Source organism: Furipterus horrens, unplaced genomic scaffold, assembly GCF_987537825.1.
Source record: "Furipterus horrens unplaced genomic scaffold, mFurHor1.1.pri manual_scaffold_17, whole genome shotgun sequence".
NCBI classification, from domain to species: Eukaryota; Metazoa; Chordata; class Mammalia; order Chiroptera; family Furipteridae; genus Furipterus; species Furipterus horrens.
Window position 1 is genome coordinate 35,155,493 of NW_028327187.1, and position 22,560 is coordinate 35,178,052.

General features: G+C 39.9%; 1 protein-coding gene across 2 annotated transcripts in view; it reads right to left on the bottom strand.

Moving 5' to 3' along the window:
* GRIA3 (glutamate ionotropic receptor AMPA type subunit 3) overlaps positions 1-22,560 on the bottom strand; it is a 520,351-nt gene that overhangs the window by 194,168 nt on the left and 303,623 nt on the right. The window lies entirely within an intron of this gene.

The following is a 22,560-nucleotide window of genomic DNA, read 5'->3' on the forward strand; positions in this document are numbered from 1 at the left end:
CTTTAATTCATTTACTGTGCTAAACCATATTTGTTAATTAACAAGTATATAAGAACATTAACCAACTTCCCACCTGCCTGCTGGTGGAGGTAAAGAGAGGGCTATCTGGTGCTCTCCCATGTCTTAAAAGCCAGAGCTGGAAAAGTGGAGCTCCTTTACTTGAAAGAAAGGGGTTGAGGATGCTTCTGCCACCATCCTGGTCTCTAAGATCAATGGCCATGGCATGTACTAGGAAGCAATATCTCTTGTGCCACTCACACTTTGATAAACATCAGACTCCTGTTTACCTAATACTCAGAGCATGTTAAAATGGTAATGGAGAATTTAAAAAATGGAGGGAGGGGGAAAATATCCCAGAAATCTCACATCTGCCCTAAAGCATAAGAACCAGCACTTCTGTCTGGGTACTCACCATACCACTCCTTTCCAGAAAGATTTTTCCTCACTGCCATTTTCTTGGCAGGGTTACTATTATAAAAGGAGGGGTCCAACTGAAATTCACCTCATCAATCAATTCTGTCCCAGGAGGCTTCACTCTGTCACATAGGCCCCACATATTCCCACTTTGTTGTCTTCCTCTCCAACAAACATATTGTAATTTGGAAATTTCTTCATAGGCATGCTCTGCACTCATCTCCTACAATACATCAACCATATTACTGAGGACCTAAAAGTTTTTCAGTTGACCCATATTTTATGACAACCATACTTGGAAATGAGTTCTGACATATCTGAGACCAGAATCAGCCTGGCTGTCCTCAGGGGATGAAGTGTCCACAGCAGCACAAATTGAGCCTGGGGAAGATCACCTCACACTATTCTGGCAGGCAAGACCTACACAACACTAGCTCCTACTGACTGACCTGAAGGCTTGTATGTCCATATGGGCAGAAAGCACTAACACAGCCTCTTGGACAAAGTAGAGAGAGCGGAAGTGTGGTAGAAAAAGAAAGGAGGTAACAAGTACTTAGTAAGGTGAAAGGACAGATCTTGTTACTAAAGGGAAAGAGTTGACTGGCTTCTGGTTCTACTTTCCCTCTGGCGCATTTGTGAACATTTTGCTTGTTTGTAATTTTGTAATCTAATCAGGTTTTATGGTTTGAATGTTGCCCTGGTGCCCAGCATTTATACTCAGGAACCCGCAGTCCTCAAGGTTGAGATAATCAAGGCTGGATTCTCCCCAAACCCTCTAAAAAACACTAATGCAGCAAAGCTGACAAAAAATATTAAAGAAGTAGAGAGGGAAGAGAGAAAAGAGGTGAACATTAGAGAGGGAGATATAAGAAAAGCTGTTTTGTTTTGACTAACAGGCAGGAATTGGTTGACTCTTGATCATCCTTCTATTTCTGATACTTTGAAAAAGACTTTTCTTTTTGCATCAAATATTGCTAAATTCCACAGTTCAAGTGGCCACTGACAGTACCCAAGATTGTTAAAATTTAAATTGCTAGATTTATCTTTTTGAATCAGCAACACACCAAATTCAAATTTGGCTGTAAATGCCAAGTATCTCTAAACCTTCTGTAAAAAGACTAACATAAAACAAATGACCACCAAACACATAAAATAGGTAAACAAAATAAAAGGGTGAAGAACAACAGTAGAAAGAAGGAAGTTTGGAGAGAGTTGTTGGCTATAGAGCAGAAATTGCCTGGACGTAAGTCTCCCTTCCACCTTTGTTCTATTGTATTAAAATATTTTGTTTTCTTTCACATATTGCTATATTCTATTGTAGTTGTGGACAAACATAGTCACTGACATTTTGAAAATTGAAACATGACTCTCCCTAAAACCCAAGTAAAAACACTAATTCAGCATAGGTGACCACTAAACCTTCAATAGGTAAATGATGATATGAGCAATTGAGGGGAAAGGGACAACTGGTAAGCAGGGTTGTATTGGGGTGGGTATTCTAGTTCTCCTCCTCTTATCCTTGTATTTTTAACCATTATTCTTGCACATAATCTCTCGCTAGATCTCCCTTTTTGAGCTTCTCACCAGCAGGCCTTGAGTTTGGAAAATTGAGCACAAATTTTCTAAAACCTGTTACAACATGAACCAAAGACATATGACCACCATAGATCCAGTGACTAACAGGGGAAAGAGGAAAGGGAAAGAATGGTAGGATGGGAAATACTAGAAGCTTGTGGTTCCTGGTCTGCTTTTTTCTCCTTGTGTTAATATTTACTTAAAGTTTGATAATCAAAGTCTGCACTTTTGGGAATTTTGATCCCCTACCCTCCCTGAACCTTGTAAACAATCATTGTAACAGGGTTGGCCATCTAGCACTGATCTCTAATAGAACAGGAGAAGGTTAAAGAGTGTGAAAATGTTTGTTATATGAATGCCTCTAGCTAAATGGTTAGCACTTCCTAGCCCCTGGCTATTTTTTCCTCACATTGTGATTTACAAGGGGGAATTGGTCATTGTGTTTTTTTTTTTGTTGTTGTTGTTTTGTTTTTTTTTTTTAGAACTAGGGTATTTGGCCTCCTTGAAGTCTTTCTAAAATTTCTCACACAAATTTTACCATCAAAAGCCATTATTAGGTAAAAGTGGAAAAGGGAAAAGGGCTGGAGTAAGGTGTAGAGACACATATTTTAGGAGAGAGCTTCTGGCTAAAGGGAGAGGATTCTTGCCTCCTAGTCCCTCATTTCCTTCCTTCCCATCATAACCAGCACTTGGGGGTGGCCACCCAAAATCTTCTATGTGGGGAATTTAGAATCTTTGGTTGCTTAAAACTTGTATTAAAAATCTAATCAGTCAGAATTAGGCTTTCCAAGCCCTAAAGGTTGCAGGGATAGGGAGTGCTAGAGGAAAGCATGCACCCTACCTGTCGGCCTGCCAGCTGTCAAATTATTCTTCACAGATAGCTACCTCGTTCTCTACCCCTTAAGCTGCCTCTTATTGGTTGGTCTTTATTATGTGACCTTTTCTAGAAAATTCCATCCTCACTCTCCTGGACATAGACACCTATGGGTGGAACATAGTTACCTCGCTGGATTGGCTCTGACCACTCTCATAAGGCTTCCTGCTGTCAGAAGTACTCTAATTACTCTCACTTAGGCTTTTTTATGGCTCACAGGGCAAGCCGCCTCCTATATTCCATCTGCCCATGCTGTTGTAAGTAGAAATAGTGTGGTGATCAGGCTGCAATACGTGTGAATAGAGTAATGGATTTTAAAATTGTTATCAGGAAATTGACTTCTGGCCAAGATGGAGGTGTAAATACATGCGCTGCTTCTCCTCACAACTAGGAAGAAATTTACAACCACTTCAAAACTAAAAACATTCAGAAAAACCCCAAAATCAAAACTACAGGGAAGTTCATTAAGAAATAAAGAAGAGAGACTTCCAGCCAAGGTGGAGGCCTAGACTGACATGCTCTGTCTCCCTCTACAACTTATAAGGAATATAACTACTGCGAAACCAGAAATAACCAGAAGTTCCAGAAAATAAATGGAAGTCCAACATATGAAGTTATAAAGAAGTGGTGCTTCTCCAGACAGGTAGGAGGGGCAAAGCTGCGGAGGAGAGTTCAAGCTGTGCTGTCCATGGCAGCAGCAGTGATGAAGGCACGACAGCGGTAAGCACAGACACCTGTATTTGGGGGGGAGGCGAGAAGTGCCTGGGGAGTACCCCCGGCTACAGACTAGACCCGTCAGCTTGTGATTCCAAAGCCGGGGAAGGCATACCCCCAATGCCTTGGACTGTGAGGCCCAGAGGGAGTAGGGACAGAGGAGGAGGCTCCCGATATCTCATCAGAGAGTGAACAGCAGTAATCCATCTTAGACCCTCACCCCCGCAGAAAACGCCACAGCGTGGTGAGATGGGTCATCCGGTAGTGACGAGTGCATGGAGCTCTGTCCCCTATGGTGTGGGAGGTGTGGCAGCCCTGCTCAGGAAGCAAAGGTAAACACAAAACTGTCAGGATGGCAAAGATCATGATAGAGATCCCAGTGACGCAGCTGACCAGACAGCAAATATCTAATCTAATGAAGCAGCAGATAGGAAATATTTCTGAGGCTCAGTTCAGAGCTTTGCTTATAAGAATGCTTACAGACCTGACAGCAGATCTTAAACAAGATGGGGAAGGAACGAAGGCTAGTCCTGCTGAAATGAACAAAACCACATACGAAACAAGTGGTGAGAGAGAGAAAACCAGGGATCAAATCAACAAATCGGTACAGAGGGAAGGAACAAACAGTCAACCACTGTAGAAAGAGGAAACAAGAAGTGAGGAAAATGAGGAGAGGCTCAGAAACTTATTGGACAACTATAAGCGGGCCAACATTTGAATCATAGGGCTGTCAGAAGGTGAAGAAGAAGAACTAGAAATTGAAAAATTATGTGAAAAAATAATGAAGAAGAACTTCCCTAACTTGGGGAAGGAAATAGACTTACAGGTCCAGGAAGCACAGAGAGTTAAAAAAAAACTGGACCCAGAGAGAACCACACCAAGACACTTTATCATCGAAATGTCAAAAATTAAGGATAAAGAGAGAATCTTAAAAGCAGCAAGAGAGAAGAAGAGAATTACATACAAAGGGGTCCCAATAAGACTATCAGCTGATATCTCAAAAGACACTCTGCAGGCAAGAAGGGACTGGCAAGAAATATTCAAAGTAATAAAAAAGCAAAAACCTACAACCACAATTACTCTATCCAGTGAAGCTGTCATTCAGAATAGAAGGGCAGAGAAAGTGCTTCCAGGACAAAGTAAAACTGAAGGAGTTCATCAGATGCAAACCACTGTTATATGAAATGTTAAAGGGACTTGTTTAGGAGAAAGAGGATCAAAACTATGAACACTAAAATGAAAAATGTATCTCAACAACCGACAACAGAAGCTAGGGAATTGAAACAAAGGCAGACTAAGTAGGCAACGAGAGTGGGAAAAGAATTATAGGTATGGGGAACATTTTGGAGGAAGGTGAGTGGGGAGGGGGAAGGGAGGAAAGGGAGGGAGATGGTACAGGAATTAAGAAGCATAGTAGGAGGGAGTGGAGTAGTAGATAGGAAGATGTTGAGAAGAACTATATGCACAACCAATGGGCATGGACTAAGGAGGAAGACAACTGGAGGGAGTGGGATCACTGGGTGGAGGGGAACAAAGGGAAAAGAAATCTGGACAACTGTAATAGCATAAACAATAAAGCATATTAAAAAAAGAAATAAATAAGAAATAATCAACCAGAAAGGTAAGAGGGGTGGAGCCAGGATGGAGAGAAAGAGGAGTGGAGCAGTTGCTGCGGGGGCAGTGCTTGGTGGCAGCATGGCTAGAGGCCATGTGGCTTGTGGGAGAGCAGCAGGCAGGCACGGCTAGCAGCAGCCCTGATGAAAAAACACAGTCATATTGTATAAACTTGAGAAACACTTCCAGCCCCAAACTAGACCACACGGCTTGCAGTTCCAGAACCTGGAAAAATAGAGCCTCATTGCTTCTGACTATGAAAGCAACTGGAGGCTCGGGCAGAGGAAGAAGCTATCAGTCTCGGAAAGGAGGCAGCTTGCTTAGTATGGGAAGGGGAAGTGCCTGGAAAAGCAGCGGCAACTGGCACTTTTCCCTCTCAGACCCCTCCCTGACATACAGCGCTGAAAACGCGGTGAACCGGTCACCAGCACTAACAAATACCTAAGGCTCTGCCCCATATAAAATAAGAGGTGCGACAGCCCTTGCCCAACTAACAAGCAAACACAGAAAGATAAGGAGACAGAGAAGTACGACCCAGAAGCAGGGGCACGTCAAGGTCTCAGTGACACAACTAAGCAATGAGCAGATAGCACACCTAATGGATGAGGAGATAGAGAGCTTAACAGATGCACAGTTTAAGTCATTGGTGATTAGAATGCACACAGACTTGACAGCAAAGATTAAACAGGACAGGGAAAGAAGGAAGGCTATCCTGGCTGAAATGAAGGAAAATCCATATGAAACAAGTGGTGAAGGAAAGAAAACCAGGGTTCAAATCAACAAATTGGAACATAATCAAGAAACAGTCAACCAGTGCAGAAGGAAATGAGAATTTTTTAAAAATGAGAAGAGGCTTAGAAACCTCTGGGACAGCTATAAATGTGCCAATATCCAAATCATAGGGTTGCCAGAAGGTGAAGAGGGAGAGCAAGAAATTAAAAAAAAATATGTGAAAATATAATGAAGGAAAACTTCCCTAATTTGGGGAAGGAAATGGACATATGGGTCCAGGAAGCATAGAGAGTCCCAGACAAACTAGACCCAAGGAGGACCACACCAAGACACATTGTAGTCAAAATGCCAAAGGTTAAGGATAAAGAGAGAATCTTAAAAGCAGCAAGAGAGAAGAGGAGAATTATTTACAGGGGCGTACCTATAAGACCGTCAGCTGATTTCTCAAAAGAAACTTTGCAGGCAAGAAGGGACTGGCAGGAAATATTCAAAGTAATGAAAAGCAAGGCCCTATAACCAAGATTACTCTATCCAGCAAAGCTATCATTCAGAGTGGAAGGGCAGACTAAGTGTTTCCCAGACAAAGTAAAGCTGAAGGAGTTCATCATCACCAAGCTATTATTATATGAAATGTTAAAGGGACTTACTTAAGAAAAAGAGATCAAAATTATGAACATTAAAACAAAAACCGTATCACAACTATCAACAACAGAAGCTAGGGAATGGAAAGAAAGGTAAACTAAGCAGACAAGCAGTGTGGAAACAGAGTCATAGGTATGGGGAGCATGTGGGGGGAGGTCATCTGTGAGGGGGAAGGGGGAGAGGAAGGGAAATGGTGCAGGAATTAAGAAGCATAGTAGGTGGGTCGGGAATGAACAGGGGGATGTTGAGAAGAGCTTTATGTACAACCCATTGACATGGACTAAGGGTGGGGGACTGCTGGAGGGAGGGGTGTTGCTGGGTGGAGGGGAGGAAAGGGAAAAGAAATTGGGACAACTGTAACAGAAAAATCAATAAAACATACAAAAATAAAAAAAATAAAATTGTTATCAGGAAATCACCATCTTTAGAAAGAATATGTTTGATTACTGGTTTAAATGTATAAGTGAGTTTACAAGTTTTTACATTTTAACGCATGCCCCTGGCTCAGAAGTAAATTAACAATTGGTTTAAAGTTCCTTAAGTCTTTTTAATTTGTTCTGCCTTTTGTTTCAGGGTTTAAGTGCCTGACTAAAGCATTTCTTCTGGTGGCAACTGTTCAGAAAAGGACAGAAAAACCATATCCTTTTATTCAACTCATGCATTTTTAACATGTCTGACTCCAAAAGAAAATTTCTGTATTATGAATTTTACTTCCTAACTGAACTTCATCTCCAATTAAAAATTACGTATTTAAATATATATATATTTTTTACCAAAGATAAAATGTGTTCCATAAAATTTCTTTAATTTTATTTAAGCAGGTTGCTGTTTTATAGTAACAGCTCTATCTCTTTGCTGAATCAGAGCAGTTCATTTTTTTCTTGAATACCGGTTCCTTCTTCTGGCATCTACCATCCAGCCAAAGATATTAGAATTTCTTCTTTTTTTCTAGTTGGTGTTCCATCTTCCAGTTCTTTACCTTTCAAGTTTATTCTTCACATAATAAAATTATCTTCTTAAAATACTAATTATTGCATGACACTCCTTTTCTCAAATCATTTCAAGGATTTCCTACTCTCTACAGATAGAGTAATAGATGAAAATCTTGACTTGGCCTTCAAGATATCCACCATCTGTTATCTTCTGCTCCCCTGGCCTCATCCACACAAATTCTTTCAATAGACCTCATGCGCTAGTCACATCATGCCATTTTTAACCTTAGTTTCTTGGTATAGAAAGGACCCCTGCTTTCTCACTTACAGCTCTTTCCATCTATATTGAAATTTCATTCTTCCAGAATCATTTCACTTAGTAAAATAATGATAAAAAACATTAACAGCAAATTTGTTTCTGTAATCTCTACCATGTAGTAAGAGGGCCAATGTGTGCCCCCCCTTATTATGTAGGCTCTTGCATATCGTTGACTGCTTATGAGCTTTTTTCCTCTTATATTATTGCATTCCTTTTGTATAATAAGTACAGGTGTATATGCCAAACATCATTGCTAAATGACTGCAAGTTTCCAAATCTTCTGCTGTACTAAGTGAAACTTCTGTTGAGTGCATTTTATTTTTTCATAGGGATTTTAATAACTAGAAGCAATGATCAGATATTCAATGATTTTTGTGTGCTTAAACTAGACTTATTAAATTCTAGTGCTCCTTACATTGCACTAACTCTCTTTGGTTGCAATTGTTGGTTTTTTAGCTGACTGCCACGGCAGTATCTTTCGCTTTCCTTATCAGTAAACTGTGTGCAGAGGGAGAGATTAAAAGAGATAAGAAAAAACAAAGATTAGAGGCAATTCTACTACTTACAGGTAGGGTGTTTTGAAACTCTCACTTTTTTACTTTCTATGTTCTAAGTGTACTTGACTATTTACTTCTGTGCAACAGTGGTAATATTTATTGGAAATATGGATATAATCTCCAGAATTTATTCCTTTGAGGGAAAAATTACTCATTTGGATTTGTAAGTTCTGTTATATTTCATCAATTGTATCACTTCTCAATCACATCACATCTGTGTTTGATCTAGTGCACTATTGCCCACATCTGAGTGCAACTGTATAAAACCAACCATGACTTTTGTAACTAAGCCATTCATACAGGGCCTTATATGATACCTTTGATTAATTCTCCAAGGCCATTTTTTACAAAGACACTGGTTGCACAACTGGCATCCAAACACAGATTGTCGTCGATTTGAGAACAACCACATAACCCAGTGTTCCAAAGACTCTGATTACTCTAGTATTATCATCTCTCTTGATTTATACATACTGCAAATCAGTTTCCTTCTGGTAGTGTGGATAATTGAGAGTTGGAAATAAGCATATTCAAGGCTTACTTATATAGTATTTATTTTAAAGACATTATGTAGAAATTTCATTCATATAAAACCATTATTAGGGTGCATTTTGTACAGAGAGGAAAACGGAAAAGATACATTGAGTGACTTTCATTGAGTTGAGAGTAGATTATGGGTGAGAAATGAGAAAGGTGGTTTGCCTATAGGAAAGATAAAAACAGAATGAGCATTGGAAGGCTGCCAAGGACAAATATATCTATCTCGCAATTAGGATAAAGACTGGCTTTGCCTTTAGTGCCATTTGAATTGTTCATTTGGGTGATGCTTTGATAGGGAAATGCATGGTAATCGTGGTGGCTCAAGTTATCAGGTTGCTAATGAGAGGCACAAATCTTTTTCTACAAGCAGGTCCATCCACCTGGGAAGGTGTAATATGTAGGGTTGAAGATTGCACCATATAAATGAGTACTTGATTACAGGCTGTTTGTGTTGTTCACTCAGTGTTTTATTCTCTAATGTAATCAACAAATATATTTTGAATCCTTATAGGTGCTATCTATTGGTACAATGGTGAACCATATCAAACTTGGTCCCTGAACTCATGGCACTTTAGTCCAGTGAGAGTTATTTGCATGAATATACAAATAATTAAAAATTGACATAAGAGCTATTAAGGGGAAAATAGCCACTGGTCTATTTTATTAATAGCTATAATGAAGTATAACTTAATACCGTAAGAACAATCTATTTGACACTGATTTAAGTGAAAAACAGATCGTGTTCTTTTTCTGCTTGAAATTCTTAATGCCTTTCTGTTGCTGTTTAACAAAGCTAGAATTCCTTAAGCAGACCTACTACAGTCTTACATAATCTGGATCTTGTCACTCACTCTACACTAGCCAAAATTGCCTTCTGACAGTTCAGAGAAGGTAACAAGGTTTTCTTTTCTTTAGGCCTTGGCAATACTGTCCCCAATGCATTGCATGAACTTTTGATGATTCTTCATATAACTGGATCTTTCTCACCGTTCAGATCATTGTTTCAAAGTCAGTTTTTCTGAAAGGCCTTCTCTGGCCATGCTATGCAGAGTATTGTATCTCCCAAACTCTACCTTCTCTTTATTCCCAACCAAAGCAGCTATTATATCACCATGTTCATTATCATAAGTGATGCAAGTTTTTCTGTCCAATATGATTATAAGTTTGTTAAGAACATCTTCTGTGTGTCTTGCAGTGGAGTGGACAAGATGTTGGACATACTGGACATACAAGTGGTATAGAGAAAATATAACTTATTAGGAAGACCTTCAGAGCAATATTACCCAAAGTGTGTGTGGAGGATCCAAGATGGCAGAGGAATAGGCAGAAGCTACACTAACCTCCTCCCAGGACCAAACTGGAATTACAACTAAATTGTAGAGAAATAATTCTGTATAACCAACTGAACACTAGCTGGAGAGAAGCCTTATAACCATGGACAGATGGAAGAAGCCACTTCACCACCACAAGACTGGTAGGCAGTGTGGTGGAAGCACGAGAGGGCTGGCTGGGCTCCCACAGGTGGCAGCTGAAGTGCTGGAGAGATATTTCAGTGGCTGGGGGTTCCCCCTGAGAAGGGTGGGGTGTAAACCTCAAGCTGGGTTCCCCAGCCTACAGCACCAAATGTAGAAAGGAACCCAGGTAACATCAAGCTGTGAAAAGCAGCAGGGTTTCTGTCTGCCAGGGAGAGAGGGCTGGAAATGCAGAGAGCCTCTTAAAGGGCCACTGCACAAAATTTCATTTGCAGCCTGGGCTCTGGCAGAGGAAGTACAGAGTGGACTACAGATGTTTGAGGAGAGTCTGGGGTTGGTGGCTCTGGGGAGGGATCTGAAGAAACAGTCACCAGGATCTCCGTGCTGAGTCATTCCCCACACTGCAGAAGCCATCTTTCTCAGGCAGAGCACTCCTTTCCAAGTGGCATCAGTCTGAGGGGAAGCAATAGGCCCCCACACAGGAATTAGTCTACCCCACACTGTGTATCTTAAGACAGGCTGATTATTTCACTGATAAACTTAACAACAAAGGTGGATCTCCGGAAACTCTATGAGACTTCAGCTGACCCTTCCCAGGGCCTAGTGCTGATAAACGTGGGCCTTGGTGCACAGCTTGGTTCTTTCCGCAAACAGGCTCAGCAGAGAGAGTCACATGCTGTAGATCACTGACAGCACCAAACAGGTTGACCAGGGCCAGTCAAAAGCAGCTGTAGGGGCACCAAATATTCCCTGTAAAAAGTTTCAATATGTAAGTATGTAAGGGCTTTAAATGTTCTTTGTAAGAAGTAGCAAGGACTTGCTAAAAGGCCTTGGAAAAAGGAATGTAAGAAGGAGTGTTATAGCAATTAGTGATTTACAAGCTAAAAAGACTTCAGCCTCTATCACCTCCCATTTGCTTGCTTGTGTCTGGTTTATAACATTTGTGAAGGTTGTGCTTTGCAGAATGTCTAGCCCTTTGAAAATAAATTGCCTCACAGGGAGTTCGTCCCTGGCTGAAGAGCTATGCTGCCGTCGAAGATAACCTTTAGCCTTGCGAATTTCTGTTCCTGTTACTGCCAAGACATTCCTGCAGTCCTGCCCAGCCCCCTCTTCCTAAGGCTGTTTCCCGCCAAAGAAGAAACAAAGAGACTGCACCAGTATAAAAGCCCAGCGTTTAGACTCCATTGTAGGTTGGAGCATGTTAGAGACCTGCTCAGGGTCTGCCCAACTCCTGGCCAATATTAAAAATCCTTTGCTTAACTTTATACACCGCTTCAGAGTGTTCAATCTCGCTTATGTAGCCGTAACACAGCCTCTGACAAAGGCCTACACCAGAGTCATTGTAGATCTACATAGAAACAAATACAAAGAAGCAGCCAAAATGGGACAACAAAGAAACAGAACCCAAATAAAAGAACAAGAGAATTCTCTAGAAGAAGAGCTAGATGAAATGGAGGCAATTAAGTTATCAGAGAGTTTAGAGAGTAATAATTATAAGGATACTCAACAGCATGAAAAAAAGACATAGAAACCATAAAAAAGGACCAATCAGAAATAAAGAATGCAATATCTGAAATGAAAGGTACACTGGAAAGAATAAACAGTATAGATGAAGCAGAGGGCTGAATAAGTGATTTCAAATAGAAGGTAGAAAAAACCACCAGGCAGATCAGCAAAAGAAAAAAAAATGAGGAGAGCTTGAAAAACATTTTGGACAACATGAAACATAATAACATCTGCATCATGGGAATACCAGAACTAAAAGAGTGAGCAAGGGGTCGAGTACCTATGGAAATGAACCAAAGGACATGAACAACAGGGTTGGGATTGATTCTGGGGGCGGGGGGTGGGATGGATAGGGCAGCGGAGAGAAACAGGGGAAAAATTGGGACAACTGTAAAAGAACAACAATTTTTAAAAAGGCAAAAAAGGATAACCCATTGAAGAAATAATGATGGGAAACTTCCCTAATCTTGTAAAGGAAAAATACACACAAATCCAGGAAGCTCAGAGAGTCTCAAACAAGTTGAACTCAAAGAGGCTTACACCAAGATACATCATAATTAAAACGACAAGGCTTAAAGACAAGGAGAGAATACTAAAAGCTGCAAGGGAAAAGCAAGTAGTTACATACAAGGGAGCACCAATTAGACTCATCTGATTTCTCAACAGAAATATTTTGAGCCAGTAGGGAGTGGCATGAAATATTCAAGGTGATGGAAAGCAAGGGCCTACAACCAAGGCTCCTTTACCCATCAAGGATGTCATTTAATACTGAAGGAGAAATAAGTAGATTCCCAGAGAAGAGAAAGCTAAAGGAGTTTGTTAACACCAAACTAGTACTGCAACAAATGTTAAACGGCTTGCTTTAAGAAGAAGGGGAGAAAGAAAAAAAAAACAGAAAAATAATCTAACAATAAAATGGCACTGCATATGTATCTATCAATACTGACCTTGAATGTATATGGATTAAATGCTCCAACCAAACGACATAGGGTAGCTGATTGGATAAGAAAACAAGACCCATATATATGTCACTTCAAGGGAACACATCTCAGGTTAAAGATACACACAGACTAAAAGTAAAGGGTTGGAAAAAGATATTTCATGCAAATGGAAAGGAAAAAATGTTGGGGTAGCTGTACTTATATCTGAGAAAATAGACTTTAAAACCAAGGATATATTAAGAGACAAAGAAGGACACTACATAATGATAAAGGGAACAATCCAACAAGAGGATATAACCTTAGTAAACATTTATGAACCCAACATAGGAGCACCTAAATATGAGAAGGAAATCTTGATAGGCACAAAGGGAGAGATCGACAAAATAGTCAGAATCAGGGATATTAACACCTCATTGACTTCAATGAATAGATCTTCCAGACAGAAAATCAATAAGGAGAACAGAAGCTTTAAGTGACACACTAGATCAAATGAATTTAATTGATATCTTCAGAGCATTTCACCCCAAAGTAGCAGAATATACATACTTTTCAAGCACAGATGGGATGTTTTCTAGGATAGACCACATAATAGGACTCACAAAAAAGTCTTTTTTAAAAGTATATTTTATTGATTATGTTGTTACAGTAGTTCCAATTTTTTCCTCTATGCCCCCCTCCAGCCAGTATCCCCCTTACCTTCAGCAATCCCACCCCCTGTAGTTCATGACCATGGGTTGTGCATAAAAGTTCTTTGGCTTCACCCTTTCCTATATTATTCTTAACTTCCCTCTGTCTATTTTGTACCAATCAATTATGCTTCTTAATCCCTGCACCATATCCCCATTTCTCCCCCTCATTCCTCCCAGCTGATAAATCCTCCAAATGATCCCCATACCTATGATTCTGTTCCTATTCTGATTTGCTTAGTTGGATTTTGTTTTTATTTTTTAGATTCAGTTGCTGATAGTTGTGAGTTTGTTGTCATTTTAGTGTGCATAGTTTTGATCGTCTTGTCCTTAAGTAAGTTCCTTTGACATTTCATATAATAATGGCTTGGCGATGATGAGCTCCTTTAGCTTTACCTTGTCTGGGAAGCACTTCATCTGCCCTTCCATTCTAAATGATAGCTTTGCTGAATAGAGTAATCCTGGTTGCAGGTTGCCTTTCATCACATTGAATACTGCTTATCAGTCCCTTCCTGCCTGCAAAGTGTCCTCTGAGAATTCAGCTGATAGTCCTATAGATACCCCCCTGTAGGCAACTCTTCACCTCTCTCTTGCTCCCCCCAGGACTTTCTCTTTATCTTTAACCTTTGGCATCACAATTATGATGCGTCCCAGTGTAGTCCCCTCTGGGTCCAGCTCGCCCAGGACCCTCTGTGCTTTCCGGACCTGTATGTCCATCTCTTTCACAAAATTTGGGAAGTTTTCCTCAATTCTTTCAATTCTTGCTTCTTCATTCTGCACTGGCTGACAGTTTTTTTATTCCTTATTTTCCAAATCATTGATTTGAACCCTGGTTTCCTTCCCTTTACCATTGGTTTTGTGTGGATTTTCCTTCGTTTCACTTAGCATAGCCTTCACTTCTTCTCTTATGCGTTTTCTGTACTCAAGCATATTTGTCAAGCCTGTGAGCATCTTTATCACCAGTGTTTTGAATTCTGCATCAGTTAGGTTGGATATCTCCTTGTTGCATAGTCTCCCACTGGAACCTTGATCCATTTCCCCTTTTGGGCCATACTTCTCTGTCTCCTCATTCTGACAGGCTCCTATGATTGTTTGCCTTTGTGTCCCAGGTAGAGCTGTCGCTCCTGTTACATTGTAAGGGGTGGAGCCTTAGGGATTCGTCAATATAACGTGACCTGTTTCACCATGTTGTGGCACAGTGTGTGGGGGAGGGGTCTGAGAGGGAAGAATGCCGCCTGCCCAGCACTAGCCCCTTTTCCAGGCACTTCTCCCTCTTCCCTATGGGACAGATAACACTCTAGCTGTTGCACTGGCTCTTGTTCACAGAGTGGGTAGGTCTACAGACATTCTAGTACTTTGGGGGCCCTTTAAACAAGAGGACTCTGCTGACAGACCTGCAGTTTCTGCCTCCACCCTAACCCCCACTGATCTGCACAGTCAGAAGCAATGAGACTTGCTTTTCCCCAGTGCTGGGACCATGAGCTGCACGGTGTGGTCAGGAGCTGTGAATGCTCACCAGGTGTCCCTCCTGACCTTTTAAAAAGTGTAACTGTGCTTTCGGCTGGCCTGCCACAGCCGCCACTGCGGCCACCACACCGCGTCCTCTCTACCTCGGCTCTGCCCGTCCTACCTGTCTGGATGAGTATTTCTTCTTTATATCTTTGTATGCTGGACTTCCATGCAGTTTGATTTTCTGGAACTTCTGGTTGTTTCTAGTTTTGAGGTAGTTGTATCCCTTCTTAGTTGTGGAGGGAGATGCAGCATGTCTGTCTATGCCTCCATCTTGGCTGGAAGCTCAATATCAAAACAAGTCTTAATGAATTTAGGAAGATTGAAATCATATCAAGCATCTTCTCTGACCACAATGCTATGAAACTAGAAATCAATCATAAGAGGAACAGTGAGAAACAGGCAAAGACCTGAAAGCTAAATAACATGTTAATAAACAACTAATGGGTCAACAATGAGATCAAGGAAGAAAAGGGAGATACCTTGACACAAATGAAAATCATGACACAACAATCCAAAATATGTAGGACACTGGGAAAGCAATCCTAAGAGGGAAATTCATAGCATTACAGGCCTTCTCAAAAAAATAAGAAAAAGCTCAAATAAACAATCTAACTTCAAACCTAAAGAAACTTGAGAAAGTGCAACAAACAAAGCCCAGAGTGAGTAAAAGGAAGGAAATAATAAATATCAGGGCAGAAATAAATGAAATAGAGTACAGAAAATCAGTACAAAAGATCAACAAATCCAAGAGATGGTTCATAGAGAAGATAAAGTTTAAAAAACCTTTAACCAGACTGATCAAGAAAATAAGAGAGAGGACCCAAATAAATAAAATCAGAAATGAAAGAGGAGAAATAACAACTGACATCAAAGAAACACAAAAGATTGTAAAATATATATTTAAAAAAAAACTATATGCCAGCAACTTGGACAACCTGGACAAAATGGATAAATTCCTAGAAACATACAATTTTCCAAAACTAAATCAGGAAAAATCAGAGAATCTGAATAGACATATTATAGCTAGTGAAACTGAAGCAGTAATAAAAAACTCCCAACAGACAAAAGTCCTGGACCAGATGATTCACAGGTGAATTTTACCAAGCATTCAGGGAAGAACTAACGTATCTCCTTTCCAAACTAGTGTAAAAAAGTAAAGAGGAGGGGAAGCTGTCAAGCTGATTTCATGAAACCAGCATTATCCCAATTCCACAACCAGATAGAGACACTATAAAAAAAGAAAATTACAGGCCAATATATGTGATAAACATGGATACTAAAATCCTCAACACAAATATTAGCAAACCAAATACAGCAATGCATTGAAAAGATCGTTCTCCATTACCAAGTAGGATTTATTTTGAGGATGCACAGTTGGTATAACATTCAAAAAACAATAAATGTGACAGACCAAATAAACAAACTGAATGATAAAAACCACATGGTCATATCAATAGATGCAGAAAAAGCTTTTGGTAAAACCCAGAACTTACTTATGATAAAAACTTTCAGTCAAGGGGAAATAGGGGGAACATACCTATTCATAATAAAGACCATAAATGACAAACCCGTTGCCAGCATAATACTCAGTGTGCGAAAACTACAAGTGTCCCCCTTAAGATTGGGAACAAAGATAGGATGTCCGCTTTCATCTCTCTTAGGCAACATGGTACTGGAAGTCCTAGGCACAGCAATCAGACAAGAAAAAGAAATAAAAGACATCCAAATTGGAAAGGAGGTATTAAAACTTTTAATTTGCTGATGACATGATACTGTACATAGAGAACCCCAAAGATTCCAACAAGAAACTACTAGAAGTGATAAAAGAATTCAGCAAAGTAGCAGGATACAAAATTAATATACAGAAATAAGTTTCATTTTTATATGCCAATAACAAAGTAACAGAAGAGGAAATTAAGAACACAATTCAGGAATTCCGGCCAAGATGGAGGCATAGACAGACATGCTGCATCTCCCTCCACAACTAAGAAGGAATACAACTACCTCAAAACTAGAAACAACCAGAAGTTCCAGAAAGTCAAACTGCATGGAAGTCCAGCAAACAAAGATATAAAGAAGAAATACTCATCCGGACAGGTAGGAGTGGTGGAGCCAGGGTGGAGAGGGCGCGGTGTTGTGGCAGCAGCAGTGGCGGCAGCGGCAGGTTGGCAGAAAGCGCAGTCACACATTTTAAAGTCAGAAGGGACACCTTGGGAGCGATCCCAGCTCCTTACTGGACCTAGTAGCTCACAGTCCCTGCACTGGGGAAAATCAAGCCTCATTGATTCTGACTGTGCAGATCAGTGGGCATTGGGGTGGAGGCAGAAACTGCAGGTCTGTCAGCAGAGTCCTCTTGTTTAAAGCCTCCCCACAGTCCTGGAACATCTGAAGACCCACCCACTTAGGGAACGATGGCCAGGGCAGTAGCTAGAGGGGCACCAGTCCGGTGCGGAAGTGGGAGAAGTGCCTGGAAAAGGGGCGAGTGCTGGGCAGGCAGCACTGTTCCCTCTCGGACCCCTCCCCCACATACAGCAACACAACGTGGTGAAACAGGTTGCCCTATACTGATGAATCCCTAAGGCTCCACTCTGTACAATGTAACAGGAGCGACAGCTCTACCTGGGACATGGAGGCAAACAAACACAGGAAGCTGTCAGAATGAGACAGAGAAGTATGGCCCAAAAGGGGGAACAGATCAAGGTTCCAGTGGGAGAACTAAGTGACGAGGAGATAGTCAATCTCACAGATGAGGAGATAGACAACCTAAGAGATGCAGAATTCAAAACACTGGTGATAAAGATGCTCACAGGCTTGACAGATATGCTTGAGTACAGCAAACACAGAAGAGAAGAAGTGAAGGCTATGCTAAGTGAAACGAAGGAAAATCCATACAAAACCAATAGTGAAGGGAATGAAACTGGGGTTCAAATCAATGATTTGGAACATAAGGAATAAAAAAAGTCAACCAGTGCAGAATGAGGAAGCAAGAACTGACAGAATTGAGAAAAACTTCCCAAACTTTGCGAAGGAGATGGACATACAGGTCCAGGAAGCACGGAGTGTCCCGGGTGAGCTGGGCCCAGAGGGGACCACCCTAGGATGCATCATTATTGAAATGCCAAAGATGAAAGATAAAGAGAGAGTCCTGGGGGCAGCAGAGAGAGGCAGAGAGTTGCCTACAGGGGGTGCCCATAGGACTATCAGCTGAATTCTCAGAGGACACTTTGCAGGCAGGAAGGGACTGATAAGCAGTATTCAATGTGATGAAAGGCAACCTGCAACCAGGATTACTCTATTCAGCAAAGCTATCATTTAGAATGGAAGGGCAGATGAAGTGCTTCCCAGACAAGGTAAAGCTAAAGGAGCTCATTATCGCCAAGCCATTATTATATGAAATGTCAAAGGAACTTACTTAAGGACAAGACGATCAAAACTATGCACACTAAAATGACAACAAACTCACAACTATCAACAACTGAATCTAAAAAATAAAAACAAAATCCAACTAAGCAAATCAGAATAGGAACAGAACTATAGGTGTGGGGATCATTTGGAAGGTTATCAGCTGTGAGTGGAGAGAGGGAGAAATGGGGATATGGTACAGGGATTAAGAAGCATAATTGGTTTGTACAAAATAGACAGGGGAAAGTTAAGAATAATATAGGAAAGGGTGAAGCCAAAGAACTTGTATGCATGACCCATGGACATGAACTAAGGGGTGTGTGTGGCATTGCCGGAGGGAAGTGGGGTACTGGGCGCAGGGGAGCAAAGGGGGAAAAATTGGAACTACTGTAACAACATAATCAATAAAATATACTTAAAAAAAAAAAGAAAACAATCCCATTCACAATTGTTTGAAATGAATAAAACACCTCGGAATAGACCTAACCAAGGATGTGAAAGACCTGTACTTAGAAAAGTTTAAGACAGTGAAGAAATAAATTGAGGAAGATACAAATAAGTGGAAGAACATACTGTGTTCCTGGATAGGAATAATTAACATCATTAAAATGTCCATACTACCCAAAAGATTCTATAGATTCAATAAAATTCCTATCAGAATTTCAATGACAGATTCCATAGAACTAGAACAAATATTTCAAAAATTTATATGGAACCACAAAAGGCCCCACATAGCAACAATGATCCTGAGAGAGAACAAAGTTAAATGAATCACTCTACCTAATATCAAATTATATGATAAGACCATAATAATCAAAACAGCATGATAGTGGCATAAAAATGGACATATAGATCAATGAAGCAGAATAGAGAGCCCAGTAATAAACTCACACCTTTAGAGTCAATTAATATTCAACAGAGGAAGCAAGCACATACATTGTGCTAAACGTTTTCTTTTCAGTAAATGGTGATAGGAAAATTGGACAGATCCATTCAGAAAAAAAGAAACTAGAACACCTATTACATCATACACAAGAATAAGTTCAAAATGGATCAAAGATTTAAATGTTAGAGCAAAAACCATAGAAATCCTAGAAGAAAACAGTCATCAATCAATATCTTGGACATTGCTCCTAGCAATATTTTATCGGATATATCTCCCCAGGCAAGGGAAACAAAAAAATAAAATAAAATAAACACATGGGACTACATCAAATTAAAGTTTTTGTACAGAAAATGAAATCATCAACAAAATAAAAAGACAACCCACAGAATGGGGGAACATATTTGCTGATACAGCTGATAAGGAGTTAGTATCCAAAATTTATAAAGTACTTACAAAACTCAGCACCAAAATACAACCCAATTAAAAAATGGGTGAAGGACCTGAATAGACACATTTCCAAGGAGGATATACAGATGGCCATATACATATGAAAAGATGCTTAATATCACTATTCACCAGAGAAATGCAAATTAAAAACATTATGAGATATCATCTCACACCTGTCAGAATGGCTATTATCAATAAATCAACAAACAACAGGTCCTGGAGAGGATGTGGAGAAAGGGGAATCCTTTTGCACTGTTGATGGGAATGCAGATTGGTGGAGCCATTGTGGAAAACAGTATGGAGATACCTCAAAAATTAAAAATGGATCTGCCTTTTGACCCAGCTATCCGACTCTCGGGAATATATTTGGTGGAACCCAAAACCCTAATTTGAAATAACATAAGCACCCCTATGTTCATTGCAGCATTACATACAATTGCCAAGATATGGAAGCAGCCCAAGTGTCCATCAGTAGATGAGAGGATAAAACAACTATGGGATGTTTACACAGTGGAATACTTCTTGGTCATAAAAAAAAAAAGGAAATTTTACCTTTTGTGACAGTAGGCATGGACATGGAGAACATTACCCTAGGTGAAATAAGCTAGTTGGAGAAAGGTAAGTACCTTATGATTTCACTCATATGTGGAATCTAATGAACAAACTGAATTAACAAGGAAAATGGGGACAGACTCATAGATGGAGAGCAGGATGATAGCTAGGGGTGGAGGGGAAATTAGGGGGTGGAGGGATTGAGCAAAAAGGAAAAAGGACTCATGAACATGGACAACAGTGTGGTGATGCTGGGAGGCACGGGGACTAAATGGTATTGAAAATATATAATAAAATTAAAAAATACAACAATGACAACAACAACAACAAACAAACAAAGTGTGTAGAATGGTGCTTGTCTGATGTTTGTTTCTAGTCTGAGACGATATAAGAAAAGAAATTGAGTTTATAAGTCTTTATAGCAATTTGAACAGGGTAATATTATGGTTGTTTAATGTAATACTAAAAAATGGGCTTATATTTTATATATCTTGCTTTATTTATTTCACACTTTTTAGTACTTTATTTTTGTTACACTTTTTTAAAGTACATTTTATTGATTATATTGTTACAATAGTTCCAATTTTTTCCCCTTTGCTCCCCTATGCCCAGCACCCCCCCCAGCAACGCCCCCCCCAAGTCTATGCCCAGGGGTCGTACATACAAGCTCTCCTGCTTCACCCCCCCACCTCCCTGCTCCAGGAGGCCTCTGAGTCTCAACAGAACACTGGAAAGCTGTGCGGGAGACAGGAGGGTTTCCTGCCACTCAGAGGGTTTCCATGGGAATTGGATTTAAAGAATGCTTATTATGCTTTGGAGCTTGCTCTGCTATCTTGTCTCTTAGTTAACTATAAACAATCTCTAGAAAGGAATGTATAAAACCATGTACCTAATGCCAGTGTAGCATCAAGATGTTTGATAGACCCTGACACAGACTGGTCACCGTGCCCTATATATTGGTACTTGTAGTCTGTAATTGTCAACTGTAATCGAAGCACCTAAAAGCTATTGATGATTTATGAATTTTGATCTTGTATCTCCCATGAGTACCCTTCTCAATAAAAAGCATGAGGGATGGAGGTCTTACTCTTTCTTCCCTAGAGGGAACAGCTACCTCTCTTACCCCCCAGACAAAATACAGTGTACTGAATAAGTTTGTTCCTCCATGGTCATGAAACCTCTGCTGGACAGCGTAGTTTCCAACCAAGCTGGGTCATTGGAGGCAGCTCAGCCTCAAATAACTCAGGTGTATTGCTGTGACCTCCATGTATCCTGTCAAGCCCTGGGGTAATCGCTAATGAGTCAACAAACATCCTTTAATTATTGGTTGCCTAAAAACAGATTGAATGTATTCAGATGTAAATTAAGAATCAAGATTTCTCCTTCTAAAAGAGTAAATTCATTTATCCCCCAAATGGACTGAAATGATCCACTTTGAGCAATTTATCAGAGAAGATGCACACCTACATTACAAAGCAGTAGTTCTAATCTTCACCTTACAAAGTATTTGAGTGTACACACTTCCTAAAGAAATAATTTAAGTAATATTTTCTTTCTCATTTAAAAATATTCATTATTAAACAAAATAACATTTTTCTTGATTTAAGAAATATAAGGATATAATTACAATAATTGTTCACCTTTGTTGCTGTTCTTTTGGTTTTAGAGCTCTGTAATGATTATGATCCTATTGCGCTAATAAAACAAAATTGGGGTAAGAAATTATGTTATGTAATAATTTATTATTTCTAGTATCATAGTGATAATTTAACAGTCCTCTTTTGTCTCACAGAGATGGTATTACTCAGAACCTCTGCCAAACATATATTATTGATTTTGAAGACATTTCTTTTCATACCCAAACTAATTGTCCTTTTAGAGAAAGAAGAGCTATAAACTAACCTAAAGGAACTACTAGCTTCTAAAATGTCACAAATTTTAAAGGCATGGGAAATTTGAAAGTAAAAATTCAAGTTGTGTTTTATTATAGAAAGAAAGGTGTCTATACACTTAATGTTCCATGTTTAAACCTATTTCTGGCATCTAGTTTGAAAAGATTTGGCAGTGGTCTACTCTGGGAAAGGCAAATCCAGTACTGATGCGCATGTACACTCGGATTAATTGTGGAAAGAGTTAGTTTCCTTTGTCTTCATCCCTTGTTTTACATTTAAAACCTGGGTAAATTGGTTTACATTTCAAATCCAAATCAAATCTATGACTAATCAGTGAAGAATGATGTCAAA